The sequence below is a fragment of the Anomaloglossus baeobatrachus genome, chromosome 1 (genome assembly GCF_048569485.1).
Source record: "Anomaloglossus baeobatrachus isolate aAnoBae1 chromosome 1, aAnoBae1.hap1, whole genome shotgun sequence".
Taxonomy (NCBI): domain Eukaryota; kingdom Metazoa; phylum Chordata; class Amphibia; order Anura; family Aromobatidae; genus Anomaloglossus; species Anomaloglossus baeobatrachus.
Genome location: NC_134353.1, coordinates 793,282,153 through 793,295,095, shown reverse-complemented (window position 1 = coordinate 793,295,095; position 12,943 = coordinate 793,282,153). Strand labels below are relative to the sequence as shown.

Genomic DNA, 12,943 nt, shown 5'->3' with positions numbered 1-12,943 from the left:
TTTTGTAAATTTTGTTGGAAAAATGAGAATTTGCTGATGACCTTTGACCCCTTCTAACTTCCTAACGGAAAAAAAATTTGTTTCGAAAATTGCGCTGATGTAAAGTACACAAGTGGGAAATGTTATTTAGTAACTATTTTGTGTGACATATCTCTCAGATTTATGGGCATAAATTTTCAAAGTTTGAAAATTGCGAAATTTCAAAATTTTCGCCAAATTTCCTAAATTTTCACAAATAAACGCAAAAAATATCGGCCTAAATTTACCACTGACATGAAGTACAATATGTCACGAAAAAACAATCTCAGAATCGCCAGGATCCGTTGAAGCGTTCCAGAGTTATAACCTGTCAAAGTGACACTGGTCAGAATTGCAAAAATGGCCCGGTCATTAGGGTGTTTTAGTGGCCGGGGGTGAAGGGGTTAATATTAGTTGACTTTTCAGAGATTAATATATACACATTCTTTCAGAATGCAATCTTTGCTATGACTCATCGAGGCGTAGCAGATGTTCTCACTGTTTAGTATGTTACAGGGCGTAATAATTATACATAATTCCCAATTGGAGTGTAAAATTACCAGATATCTCTGGGGTCATTAATGCTGTCTGAGTAATACGGGTTCCATTCCCCTGATACTGAATGTGTCTGAATGAAAGTGCTAAAACATAATATGCACCACTTGTGAAATCACTGAGCAGGTAATGTATTTCAATGTCTACCTGCACATACCTTGATACTGGGCACCCTGAAATAGCAGAGCTGAGTGAGCAGACAGCACCTTGGAACAGTGGAGCCTAATTAGTAAGCAGGCACCTAGGTATAGCAGAGCTAAATTGGTAGACAAGCATCTTTCTATAGCAAAGCAGTATTGCCGGATTTGCAATTAGGCACCTTGATGTAGCAGAGCCAAGTGTGTATACAGCACCTTAGGACAGCAAATGTGATGGTCCAAAGGCACACTAGGATGATTGCTGCAGAGCCCAATGATCGCAGAACTGGGATCATCATGGAGATAGGCTAAGTGCAGGCATGTGATAGTAGTATGCACTCACTACCTGATTACTCAGGCAGCGTACATCCACCTGAGCTGACTTTACCCAATGCCCAGTAGAGCAATCAGAGCAATAATAAAGTGGGGTAACTCCGGCACACTACTATTTCCCATAAAGATCATGGAGACATAGAAAATTGAAGAAAAATCTTTTTTCTTTATTTTTGCTCGTGAAAAAAGTGAAAAGGTGAAACAGTGCTATACAAAAGTCCGCCACGACGTTTCGGCCACTTGGCCTTCCTCAGGTCGGACAAGCTTATATTAGAATTTAGTGTGGTATAGACGGGAGCATCAACTGAGATTTTAATGTTGGTAATAGGTCACTCTCTTGTAAGGAGGGCGTGAAGGGTACGGTGTTCTTGTGGTCCCTGCAATATGGTGACTGGGCGAAATGTGGGAGTCCGGGCGAACTAGCGGCATATGTCAGAGGTGCTGGGGAGCTGTACCGTGCGTCCTGTGGCGTCACAGGACGCACGGTACAGCACCTGGACCTTTTCCTTAACCATTGGAGTCATAGGCAACTAACTGGAATAGATTCCATCATCTCCTTCCTTTGACCACATTCTGCTCTCTAATTCCTGATTACTTTACTACTTGAGCAATAACCTACCTTGAACAAAGAGTTTCTTGAGTACCCGAGCATTCCTACGGCACATATGGATCGCACGGACATATGATCAGGTTCTGTGCCTTTGATGGTACGTGGTGTCCCCACGTCTAATTTCCAGTCACCATATTGCAGGGACCACAAGAACACCGTACCCTTCACGCCCTCCTTACAAGAGAGTGACCTATTACCAACATTAAAATCTCAGTTGATGCTCCCGTCTATACCACACTAAATTCTAATATAAGCTTGTCCGACCTGAGGAAGGCCAAGTGGCCGAAACGTCGTGGCGGACTTTTGTATAGCACTGTTTCACCTTTTCACTTTTTTCACGAGCAAAAATAAAGAAAAAAGATTTTTCTTCAATTTTCTATGTCTCCATGATCTTTATGGGAAATAGTAGTGTGCCGGAGTTACCCCACTTTATTATTGACTGTTTTCTCCAGAGCACCTACGCGAGGTGAGGCGAGGTCTTTTTCACACGGAGCAATCAGAGCAGGCTGTGGTGGAAAGATAGCATGGCCTTACATCTGAACTAGGATACATCACAGCATGTGATCAGAACTGTCAATTAGCTTCCTCTAATTGAAGAGACTAAACATGGCTCCTCCACTAGCAGCCATTTTGCTGTGCAGTCTGTCAGTAAGGCTAGTTTCACACTTGCGCTATTTTGACGCAAACGGAATCCGTCACTAATGTAGTACAGTTCATTTATTTACAGTGGAAGCGCGTTACTATGGCGCGTGTGTGTGTCATGCAGTACCCGCTTGTGTCCACACGATATCGCGCTTCCACTGTAAATCTTGCCGGATCTTGGAGTGCGGCAGGAAAACGCTAATCTGAAACCAGCCTTAGAATGTAGTATGAGTGTCGGAAAATCTGGCATACTTAAGGTGTGCGCACACATTGAGTATTTGCAGTAGATTTTTCATCAGCTGAAACCAGAGTTTTGGCAGGAAAAAGTTACAGAAAATATTCACAATTTTTAGGCTATGTGCGCACGTTGCGTACAGTTCACTGCAGAAATTTCTGCAGCGATCTGAAGAGCACATGTGCGCTTTAAATCGCTGCAGAACTGTCCGTAGTGAAGCCGATTCCATGCGCTCTGCCTGCAGCTCCTGCCATAGACAGAGCAGGAGCTGCCGGCAAAGCGCACGAAAGAAGTGACATGTCACTTCTTAGAACGCAGCGCTTCGGCAGTAGCCGAAAGATCACAGTACGGCTCAACTCACATATATCCTGCACTCTAAGCTGAGTGCTTTCATGGTGGTTTATATGTATAATCTCTGATAAACATGATTCAGACAAAATTCTCAATGGAAAGTTCACAGTAGTGAGGTGCATAAAATCACTTTGAACTTCTGTCTGGCCTGTGGTCTGGGGTTGTCTATCATTTTACTCGTCTTTTTAGACATGTACAAAAGTGCTGTCAGCAACAGTTTAAGGCTGTGTGCGCACGTTGCGTTCAATTCCGCAGCGTGTAAGTCACTGCCTGTGCGTCTCAGAACGCAGCCGAAAAAGCTGCGTTCTGAAACGCATTCGGCAGAACGCAACATGCGCACATTCCTGGAGAATTCATGCGTTCTGGATGCTTGCTCTGCCATAGACAGAGTGGGAAAAGCATCCAGAACGCACATTTTTCACAGTGCGGTCCCACTTGGCTCTACAGCATCCCCATAGACTTGCAGCAGAGCCAAGTGGGACCGCACTGTCAAAAAAAGCATGGCTGGCTGCGAGACAGTGTCGCGCGATCAGAATGAACTCGGAAGAACTTCACCCGACTTCATTGTAATCGCGTGGCTCTGTGCGTGTGCCGCGGCTTGATTTGCGGTCACACGTAAAGGACTCACCTGTGATCGCAAATCCCCTGAGTGACTGCAGTGAGCCACGCGATCAGCTGTGCTTTCACTCAGGTTACTCGCAGCCACAGCTGCCATCCTCCACCTGAGAGCGGTGGTCGCGAGTAACCTCAGTGACAGCACAGCTGATTGCGCGACTCACTTCAGTTGCTGCATGGAGCTCACAGGAGCGGCGGTGTTCTACTGCCGCTCCTGTCACCTACCGATGTAGCAGAGCTGAAAGCATCGTGGGACCTTACGTGGATTACGTCGGACCTGTAGTTGTTTTTGAGGGGTTAATAAAGTAGTGAAAGGGTGTTTTGTTGTCTTTCATTGCAAATAAAGGATTTTTTGGATGTGTGTGTTTATTTTCTTTAACTTACAGGTTAATCATGGAAGGTATCTCTGGGAGACGCCTGCCATGATTAACATAGGACTTAGTGGCAGCTATGGGCTGCTGCCATTAACTCCTTATTACCCTGTTTGCCACTGCACCAGGACAATTCGTGATGAGCCGGGTAAAGTCCCGGGACTGTCACATCTAATGGATGCGGCAATTCTGGGCGGCTACTGGCTGATATTGTTAGGCTGGGGGGCGCCCCATAACGTGGAGCTCCCCATCCTGAGAATACCAGCCTTCAGCCGTGTGGCTTTACCCTGGCTGTTATCCAAATTGAGGGACCGCACATCGTTTTTTCAATTATTTATTTATTTTTTTACTGCTCGATATAGACACACCCACCGGCAGCTGTGATTGGTTGCAGTGAGTCAGCTGTCACTCAGCGTGGGGGCGTGTCTGACTGCAACCAATCATAGGCGCCGGTGGGTGGGGGAAGCAGGGAATACGTGATGGATTAATGAGCGGCCGGCAATTTCAAAATCGGAGAAGCCGCCACAGTGTGAACGCCGTGCAGCCCCGCGCTGGTGATCGACGATCGGTGAGTATGAGAGAGGGGGTGGGAGTGAGAGACCGAAATGGACAGAGTGATAGAGACATAGAGAGCGAGAGAGACCGACCGACAGAGAGAGAAAGATGAAAGACCTGCCTTTGTTATGTTAAAAAAACAATAATGCAGTGCAAATGCACTACTTAACATTTTGGTAGTGTTTTTCTACAACTCATTGATTTCAATGGGTGTAAAACGCAGCCAAAATGGCCAAAACAATTGACATGTTGCTTCTTCAAACGCAGAGATTTTGACAAATTTTTGACAATCAAAACGCTGCGTTTCAAAAAGCATCGTGCGCACGATTTGCATGATTCTCATAGACTTTGCTGGGGAATCAGAACGCTTGCATTTTCTCAATGACACAGTGCAGTTGTAAACGCAGCCAAAACGCAGAAAAAAACGCAACGTGCGCACACAGCCTTATGCACCTTTGAAAAGACAGTCACCACTGGAGAGAGGCCAAAAGGAGTCCAGAGTAACTCTGCTGCCTGATGGTAATGGATCCATTCGGGGCTTCACCTGAATCACGTAATTCGGACATGAAACCCCCGATGTAAGCGCTCAGCATAGAGCACAGGATAATTGTGAACTGATCCAAACTTTTCTGTACGCCAAATTGCCACAAATAGCATTCAACTCAACAACAAAAAAATCCCAAGTCCACACTCAGGTCTGTCATCTGTTAATAGAAATATAGGGGGCTTAACGTTACTGGTGACACAAAAGCTCTGAAAAAGCGCTACGGTTCCTGCCCAAAAAGAAATAAAGCGAAATCTGCACAACCAAATCCAAGTACCCCCCAACCTCCCTTCTGAGCACCACAATGTGCTTTGCAAAGAGCTCTGCAAATGAAGTCTGCAAAGTATTCTAGTAAAATCTGTGCTCCAAAAGTCATATGGCACTCCTTCCCTCTCGAGCCCTGCTGTGTGGTAAAACAGTATTGCACAGTCACATTGCCACGTGCAGGAGAAATGATGTCATTATGGGGCCTGTTTTAGCTACTACCCTTGTGAAAATTGGAAATCTGGGGCTAAAACAACTAGTGATGAGTGAGCACTACCATGCTCAGGTGCTCAGTACTCGAAAGTAGCAGATCGGATGCTCTGATAGGCACGACTGGAGTACCGAGCATAATGAAAAGCAATGGGTAAAGCGCGCATTTTCCCACAAAAGGGGTATTGGTGTACTCAGGAGAAAATTCTCTTATTACTCGTTTTGACAATTAAAACTTTCGGGCCACAGCAATATTTTAGTGTAAATTAGAGGTACATTTTTTTATATTCACAGCCCAATGTTATGCAATTTCATGTATCACCTGAGAGTTAAAATTGCTCACTACACCCCTAGATTACTTACTTGAGAGGTGTAGTTTACAGAATGGGTTCACTTGTTAGGGGTGTGACGTATCAACCGGCTGTATTACAAAGGGCCGGTATGTTTTGCAGAAGCATGGGTGCTCTGCAATGTGAAGTTGGCTGGGACCTGTGGTTCCACAGGATTGCATTACATGCAGAGCTATGGAAGGGTGTGTGATGCTGATTACACACTCCTTACCACCTGTGGGTGTGGCTTCAGGGGTTAAAGCAATCCTGTCTTTGAACCTAGGTGGAGTGTGTCTAGGGCAGTCTAGATAGAGAATGGCTCTAGACTTCCAGTGTGTGTACTAGAGACGGGGAGAGCAGAAGCAGGGTGTTTTGCTCTGCTCAAGAGACCTTCTCCTGAAGGAAGGGGCTTTTAGGTCCATGTGCACAGCCTGGCTGGAGCCAGGGGAACTTGGTAAGGACACTAGCCACCTTCAGAGGAAGGTAACCCGGATTGGACTTTAAGGCTATGTGTCCACGGTAGAATGTACCTGCATGAAAATCTGCGACTTTCGCGGCAAATCCGCACCTTATTTTTGCCGCGGATTTGCCGCGAATTTGCCGCGGATTTTGATGCGGATTTTTTTTTTTGTTTTCCCCATTCTATACCCAAAATCCGCACCAAAATCCGCAACAATAATTGACATGCTGCAGATTTTTCCGGATCAAAATCCGCGGCAAATCCGCCGCGGAAAAATCCGCAGCATGGACACAGCATTTCCAAAATGCCATTGAAATGGCTTGAAAGTGCCGCTGCTGCAGATTTTCGGTAAATCCGCGGCAAATCCGCGGCAAAATCCGCGGTAAATCCGCAGCGTGGGCACATAGCGTTAGGATAAAGCCAAGTACTGACAAGGGTCAGTGACACGTGTGAGGAAGTCCAAGAGCGTGTGGACTTTATGTGTTCGACTTTGAGGATAAAGCCAAGGCATGGCATCTTTCTGTTATGTGACCTAGCATGGTTTATTTGAGCTGTTAATAAACCATATGGTCTGTTAAAGAGACAAATTGTTCCGGTGTGCGTTAATCCCGATACCTGGCGTGTGCCCCCCATACACTCGGGGCCCACATCGTTACAGGGGTTTCTGATGTTTTGAAATGTCAAGGATTCTTTAAATGTGACACTGCAGCCGCAACCTATTCCAGACAAAATGGCGCTCTAAAATTAAAAAGGCGCTGCTTCCTTTCCGAGCCATGCCGTGCGCCTAAACAGTAGTTTTCCACCACATATTGGGTATCCCTGTGCGCAGGAGAAATTGCACAACAAAATGAAGGTCAACGTTCTCCTGTTACCCTTGTGAAAATAAATATATTGGAGTTAAATATCTATTAAATTTATTTTTTTATTTTCACGACTCAACTTTATAAAATTCTGTGAGGCTATGCGCTGAGGCATCTGGGGGTTCAAAATGCTCACCAAATATCTAGATAAATTTCTTGAGGGGTGTAGTTTCCAAAATGGGGTCACTTGTGGGGGGTTTACACTGTTTAGGCACATCAGGGGCTCTGCAAATGCGACATGGCATCCAATAGCTATTCCAGCCAATTTTGCATTCAAAAATTCAAATGCTGTGCCTTTCCTTTTGAGCTCTCCCGTGTGCCCAAACAGTAGATTTTCACCACATATTGCGTGTCAGTGTACTCAGGAGAAATTGCACAAGTTTTATGGTCTGTTTTAATAATAAAGTTTTATTTAATAATAATAAAGTTTTATTTCTATAGCGCCAACATATTCCACAGCGCTTTACAATTCAGAGGGGACATGTACAGACAATTTGAGACAATACAAAATAACAAAATGAAGATACCAGGAGGAGTGAGGGCCCTGCTCGTAAGCTTACAGTCTATGGGGAAATAGGGGAAGCACAAAAGGGGAATGGGGGGGATAAAAGCTTGTTATATATGGTCCAGCCATCGATTTAATAGGATTTTCTTCGGTTACCCTAAATATGAGAAGGGAAGAAGGAAAAGGGTTAACCCACGCTGCCGTTTGGAATAAGAAGATGATCACTGAAGGATAAAATTGTAATTTATTATTCAATTTGTTTCAGAATCAAAATCAGTGATGTACTGTACAACATTTTATTTTATTCTGGTACCACCAGGATAAAACCCTATTTGCGCCTTTTTGTCTTTTCCAGCAATTTTTACTTTGGTTACCCTTGTGACAGTGAGAAAATTTGAAGATAAAGCAATAATTTTGTGGAAAAAAAGTAAAATTTTCATTTTTTTCCCTCCACATTGCTTTAATTCTTGGAAGCACCTAAAGGGCTAATAAACTTCTTAGATGTGGTTTTGAGCAGTGTGTGCAGTTTTTAGAATAGTGTCACTCTTCGGTATTTTCTGTCTTTTAGGCCCTGTGTGCACTTACCGTTTTTTCCCTCGGATTTCCTGCGGTTTTGCTGCAGAAAATGTTCATAACATCTCTGCAGTGATTCACCAGCAAAACCTATGGGAAAAAAAATGCTGTGCGCCCTATGCGGAATTTGACAGCTGCCTGTTTTGCTGCGGGATTCCCGCAGCAAAAACAATTGCATGTCACTTTTTTTCCGCAGGTCCCTGCGGGATTTCACTCCATTGACTGCAATGTAATCGTGAAATCCCGCAGGGAAGTGATGTCATTACAGGAAGAGGAAGCGGAGCAGACACACACACATCACACTCACACACAGACATAGAACATACACACATCACTCACACGCAGACATATAGAATACATATACAAATCAAACGGAAATATAGAAAAAAAAAACACGTGGGCTCCGCCGTATTTTTACCTTCCAGTCGAGGTAAGCACACAGCGGCGGCCCGGTATTCTCAGGCTGGGGAAGACGGGGGGCAGGGTTAATGTCCCCCCTCTTCCTGCAGCCGAGAATATCAGCCGCAGCTGCCCCGGGACTGTCGCATGCATTATGCAGCAGTCCTGGAGTGTCCTCGGCTCTTCCAGATGCCGTGATGCAGTGGCTATCCAGGTAATAACGAGTTAATGACAGTGCATTGCCGCCATTAACTCCAGGCTTGATCATGGCAGCATCTATGAGACAGCTGACATGATCAACCCGTAAGTAAAGTGAATAAACACACACCGAAAAATCCTTTATTTTAAATAAAACATAAAAAAGCCTCCTCTTTAACCCCTTTATTAACTGACACAGCGACTGACACACAGCGCTGAATGAATTCAGCCTCGCAACGAGCCTGCAGAGGTAACCACAGGGCATTTCCCACGGCCGGTAATGTGAACTCACATTACCGCTCGGGAGAAATGCAGCGTGTGCTCACAGGGACTCTATCTATCCCTCTATCTATCTATCTATCTATTCTTCTATCTATTCCTCTATCTGTCTATTTATCTATCTACTATCTATCTCAGAAGGAAATGACCTTTTTTTTTCTTTTTTCTCCAATGTCTTTTATTGCGGGATTGCATTAATGCACATGTACCAACCCGCACGCGGCAAAACCGTGGCAATACCGTAGTAAAACCGCGGCAAACCGCATTCAGTTTTCGGGTGCAGTTTGCCGCGGTTTTTTACCGCGGGTGCGGTAATCTTTCAGACCCTGCGGAATTTTCTTAAGAAAATTCCATTTTCCATTGCGCACAGGGCCTTAAACCTCTCAGAGTCACTTCAAATGTGACGTGGTCCCTAAAAAATGGCTTTGTAAATATTATTGGAAAAATGAGAAATTGCTAATAAACGTTGAACCCTTCTAACTTGCTAACAAAAAAAGAATATGTTTCAAAAATTGCGTTCTGTGGGAAATGTGAAATACCTTTCATTTTTCCATAAGGCTGTGTGCACACATTGCAGATTTTTCGCATTTTTTTTTATACATTTTTTAGATTTGTCACAAAAATCTCAAGGGTTTCCTGACGGCAGCAAATTGAATGAGAATCCAGAAGTCTCGTGCACACGTTGTGTATTTTCTTCGTGGAGATTTGGTGCCTCTTGTCAATTCTGTCAGCGTTTGGCTGTAGATTTTGTCCATACATTAATGTATGGGAAATACTATGGAAAAAATACGTAAAGGACTTTTTGCCCCTGCATTTTTCTCACCAAGAGATACAGAAATTTCTGCATCAAATACTTTCCGTGTGCACAAACCTAACGCTAGCCTTTTGGGTTGATTCTGTTTTACTTCTATGGTGATATCAACCAAAGCCCAATGGCGACATCTGCTGGTTACAAAACATAACAACACAATTCCCACTCTAACTGAATAATAGATGTTATTTATGTATAGATGAGGAATAGGAAACAGCAGATAAGAAAAACAATATTAATGGGTTGTCTGGGTAAAAAGAAAAAATCATCAGAGGTTTGGAGCTGTATAATATGCAAAACTCAGCAACCGCACCCACCTGACTCCAGGAGCAGAAGCACCATGCTCCACGCTACAATGCCACCTACTGCAGGATTATAACACCCTGTGATTGACTGCAGCGGTCAGGTTATTTATTTATGGCTCCAAACCCTTTGGAAACTTTTTTCACCCGGATAACCTGTTTAATTTAAAATAGATTTTATATTATGACAAAAATATATTTTCTATTATATTCTTAGGTATGGAAATGATAAGAAATCAAAAAAACTAATCTAAATTAGGGCATTTTACTAACAGGTGAAAATGAATAAGGAGCCTCTCCACGGCCCACTGTATAATCATGATGTTAGTTGCAGGGGTTTTCTGGTTTCAAAAAACTCCTTTCCCCAGGCGCACTTTGTTTAAAGGGCACGACGAGTTGGCGTCAACACCAGCTAATGGAAATCTTGCACATACACACAGCTCATTGCGGCCGCGTCAGTGCATCTCAGAAGAAGGGTGGACCCTTCCCGGCTTCATTAGGTACACTGCACATGACCAGAAGTTCAGACGTTTTCTGAACTTTCAGTCATGCACAGTGTGTGCGTTGTTCTTGTGTGATGTGTCTGATGTGTGCGCTGTGCTTGTGTGACCTGTCTGATGTGTGTGCTGTGCTTCTGTGATCTGGCTGATGTGTGTGCTGTGCTTGTGTGACCTGTCTTATTTGTGCGCTGTGCTTGTGTGACCTGTCTGATGTGTGTGCAGTGCTTGTGTGACCCGTCTGATGTGTGTGCTGTGCTTGTGTGACCTGTCTTATTTGTGCGCTGTGCTTGTGTGACCTGTCTTATGTGTGCGCTGTGCTTGTGTGACCTGTCTGATGTGTGTGCAGTGCTTGTGTGACCCCCGTCTGATGTGTGTGCTGTGCTTGTGTGATATCTGATGTGTGCGCTGTGCTTGTGTGACCTGTCTGATGTGTGCTCTGTGCTTGAGTGATATCTGATGTGTGCGCTGTGCTTGTGTGACCTGTCTGATGTGTGCGCTGTGCTTGTGTGATATCTGATGTGTGCGATGTGCTTGTGTGACCTGTCTGATGTGTGCGATGTGCTTGTGTGACCTGTCTGATGTGTGTGCTGTGCTTATGTGATATTTAATGTGTGCGCTGTACTTATGTGACCGTGCTTGTGTGATCTGTATGATGTGCGCGCTTGGCTTGTGTGACCTGTCTGATGTGTGTGCTGTGCTTGTGTGACCTGTTTAATATGCACGCTGTGCTTGTGTGATGTTTCTGATGTGTGTGCTGTGCTTGTGTGAGGTGTCTGATGTGTGCGCTGTGCTTGTGTGACCCATCTGTGTGCGCTGTGCTTGTGTGACCTGTCTGATGTGTGCGCTGTGCTTGTGTGACCGGTCTGATGTGTGCGCTGTGCTTGTGTGACCGGTCTGATGTGTGCACTGTGCTGGTGTGACCTGTCGGATGTGTGTGCTGTGCTTGTGTGACCTGTCTGATTTGTGCGCTGTGCTTGTGTGATGTCTCTGATGTGTGTTCTGTGCTTGTGTGACCTGTTGGATGTGTGCGCTGTGCTTGTGTCTTGTCTCTGATGTGTGTTCTGTGCTTGTGTGACCTGTCTGATGTGTGCGCTATGCTTGTGTGACCTGTCGGATGTGTGCACTGTGCTTGTGTGACCTGTCTGATGTGTGCGCTGTGCTTGTGTGACCTGTTTGATGTGTGCGCTGTGCTTGTGTGACCGGTCTGATGTGTGCGCTGTGCTTGTGTGACCGGTCTGATGTGTGCACTGTGCTGGTGTGACCTGTCGGATGTGTGTGCTGTGCTTGTGTGACCTGTCTGATTTGTGCGCTGTGCTTGTGTGATGTCTCTGATGTGTGTTCTGTGCTTGTGTGACCTGTTGGATGTGTGCGCTGTGCTTGTGTCATGTCTCTGATGTGTGTTCTGTGCTTGTGTGACCTGTCTGATGTGTGCGCTATGCTTGTGTGACCTGTCTGATGTGTGCGCTGTGCTTGTGTGACCTGTCTGATGTGTGCGCTGTGCTTGTGTCATGTCTCTGATGTGTGTTCTGTGCTTGTGTGACCGGTCTGATGTGTGCACTGTGCTTGTGTGACCTGTAGGATGTGTGTGCTGTGCTTGTGTGACCTGTCTGATGTGTGCGCTGTGCTTGTGTCATGTCTCTGATGTGTGTTCTGTGCTTGTGTGACCTGTCTGATGTGTGCGCTATGCTTGTGTGACCTGTCTGATGTGTGCGCTGTGCTTGTGTGACCTGTCTGATGTGTGCGCTGTGCTTGTGTCATGTTTCTGATGTGTGTTCTGTGCTTGTGTGACCGGTCTGATGTGTGCACTGTGCTTGTGTGACCTGTAGGATGTGTGTGCTGTGCTTGTGTGACCTGTCTGATGTGTGCGCTGTGCTTGTGTCATGTCTCTGATGTGTGTTCTGTGCTTGTGTGACCTGTCTGATGTGTGCGCTATGCTTGTGTGACCTGTCTGATGTGTGCGCTGTGCTTGTGTGACCTGTCTGATGTGTGCGCTGTGCTTGTGTCATGTTTCTGATGTGTGTTCTGTGCTTGTGTGACCGGTCTGATGTGTGCACTGTGCTTGTGTGACCTGTAGGATGTGTGTACTGTGCTTGTGTGACCTGTCTGATTTGTGCGCTGTGCTTGTGTGAGGTCTCTGATGTGTGTTCTGTGCATGTGTGACCTTGTCGAATGTGTGCGCTGTGCTTGTGTGATGTGTCTGATGTGTGTGTTGTGCTTGTGTGATGTCTCCAAAGTCTGCTGTGCTTGTGTGATGTCTCCAAAGTCTGCTGTGCTTGTGTAATGTGTC

The 12,943-nt window shown here is 45.3% G+C and overlaps 1 protein-coding gene across 2 annotated transcripts in view; it reads left to right on the top strand.

Annotated features, from left to right (window-relative positions):
• ARL14EPL (ARF like GTPase 14 effector protein like) overlaps positions 1-12,943 on the top strand; it is a 75,083-nt gene that overhangs the window by 29,693 nt on the left and 32,447 nt on the right. The window lies entirely within an intron of this gene.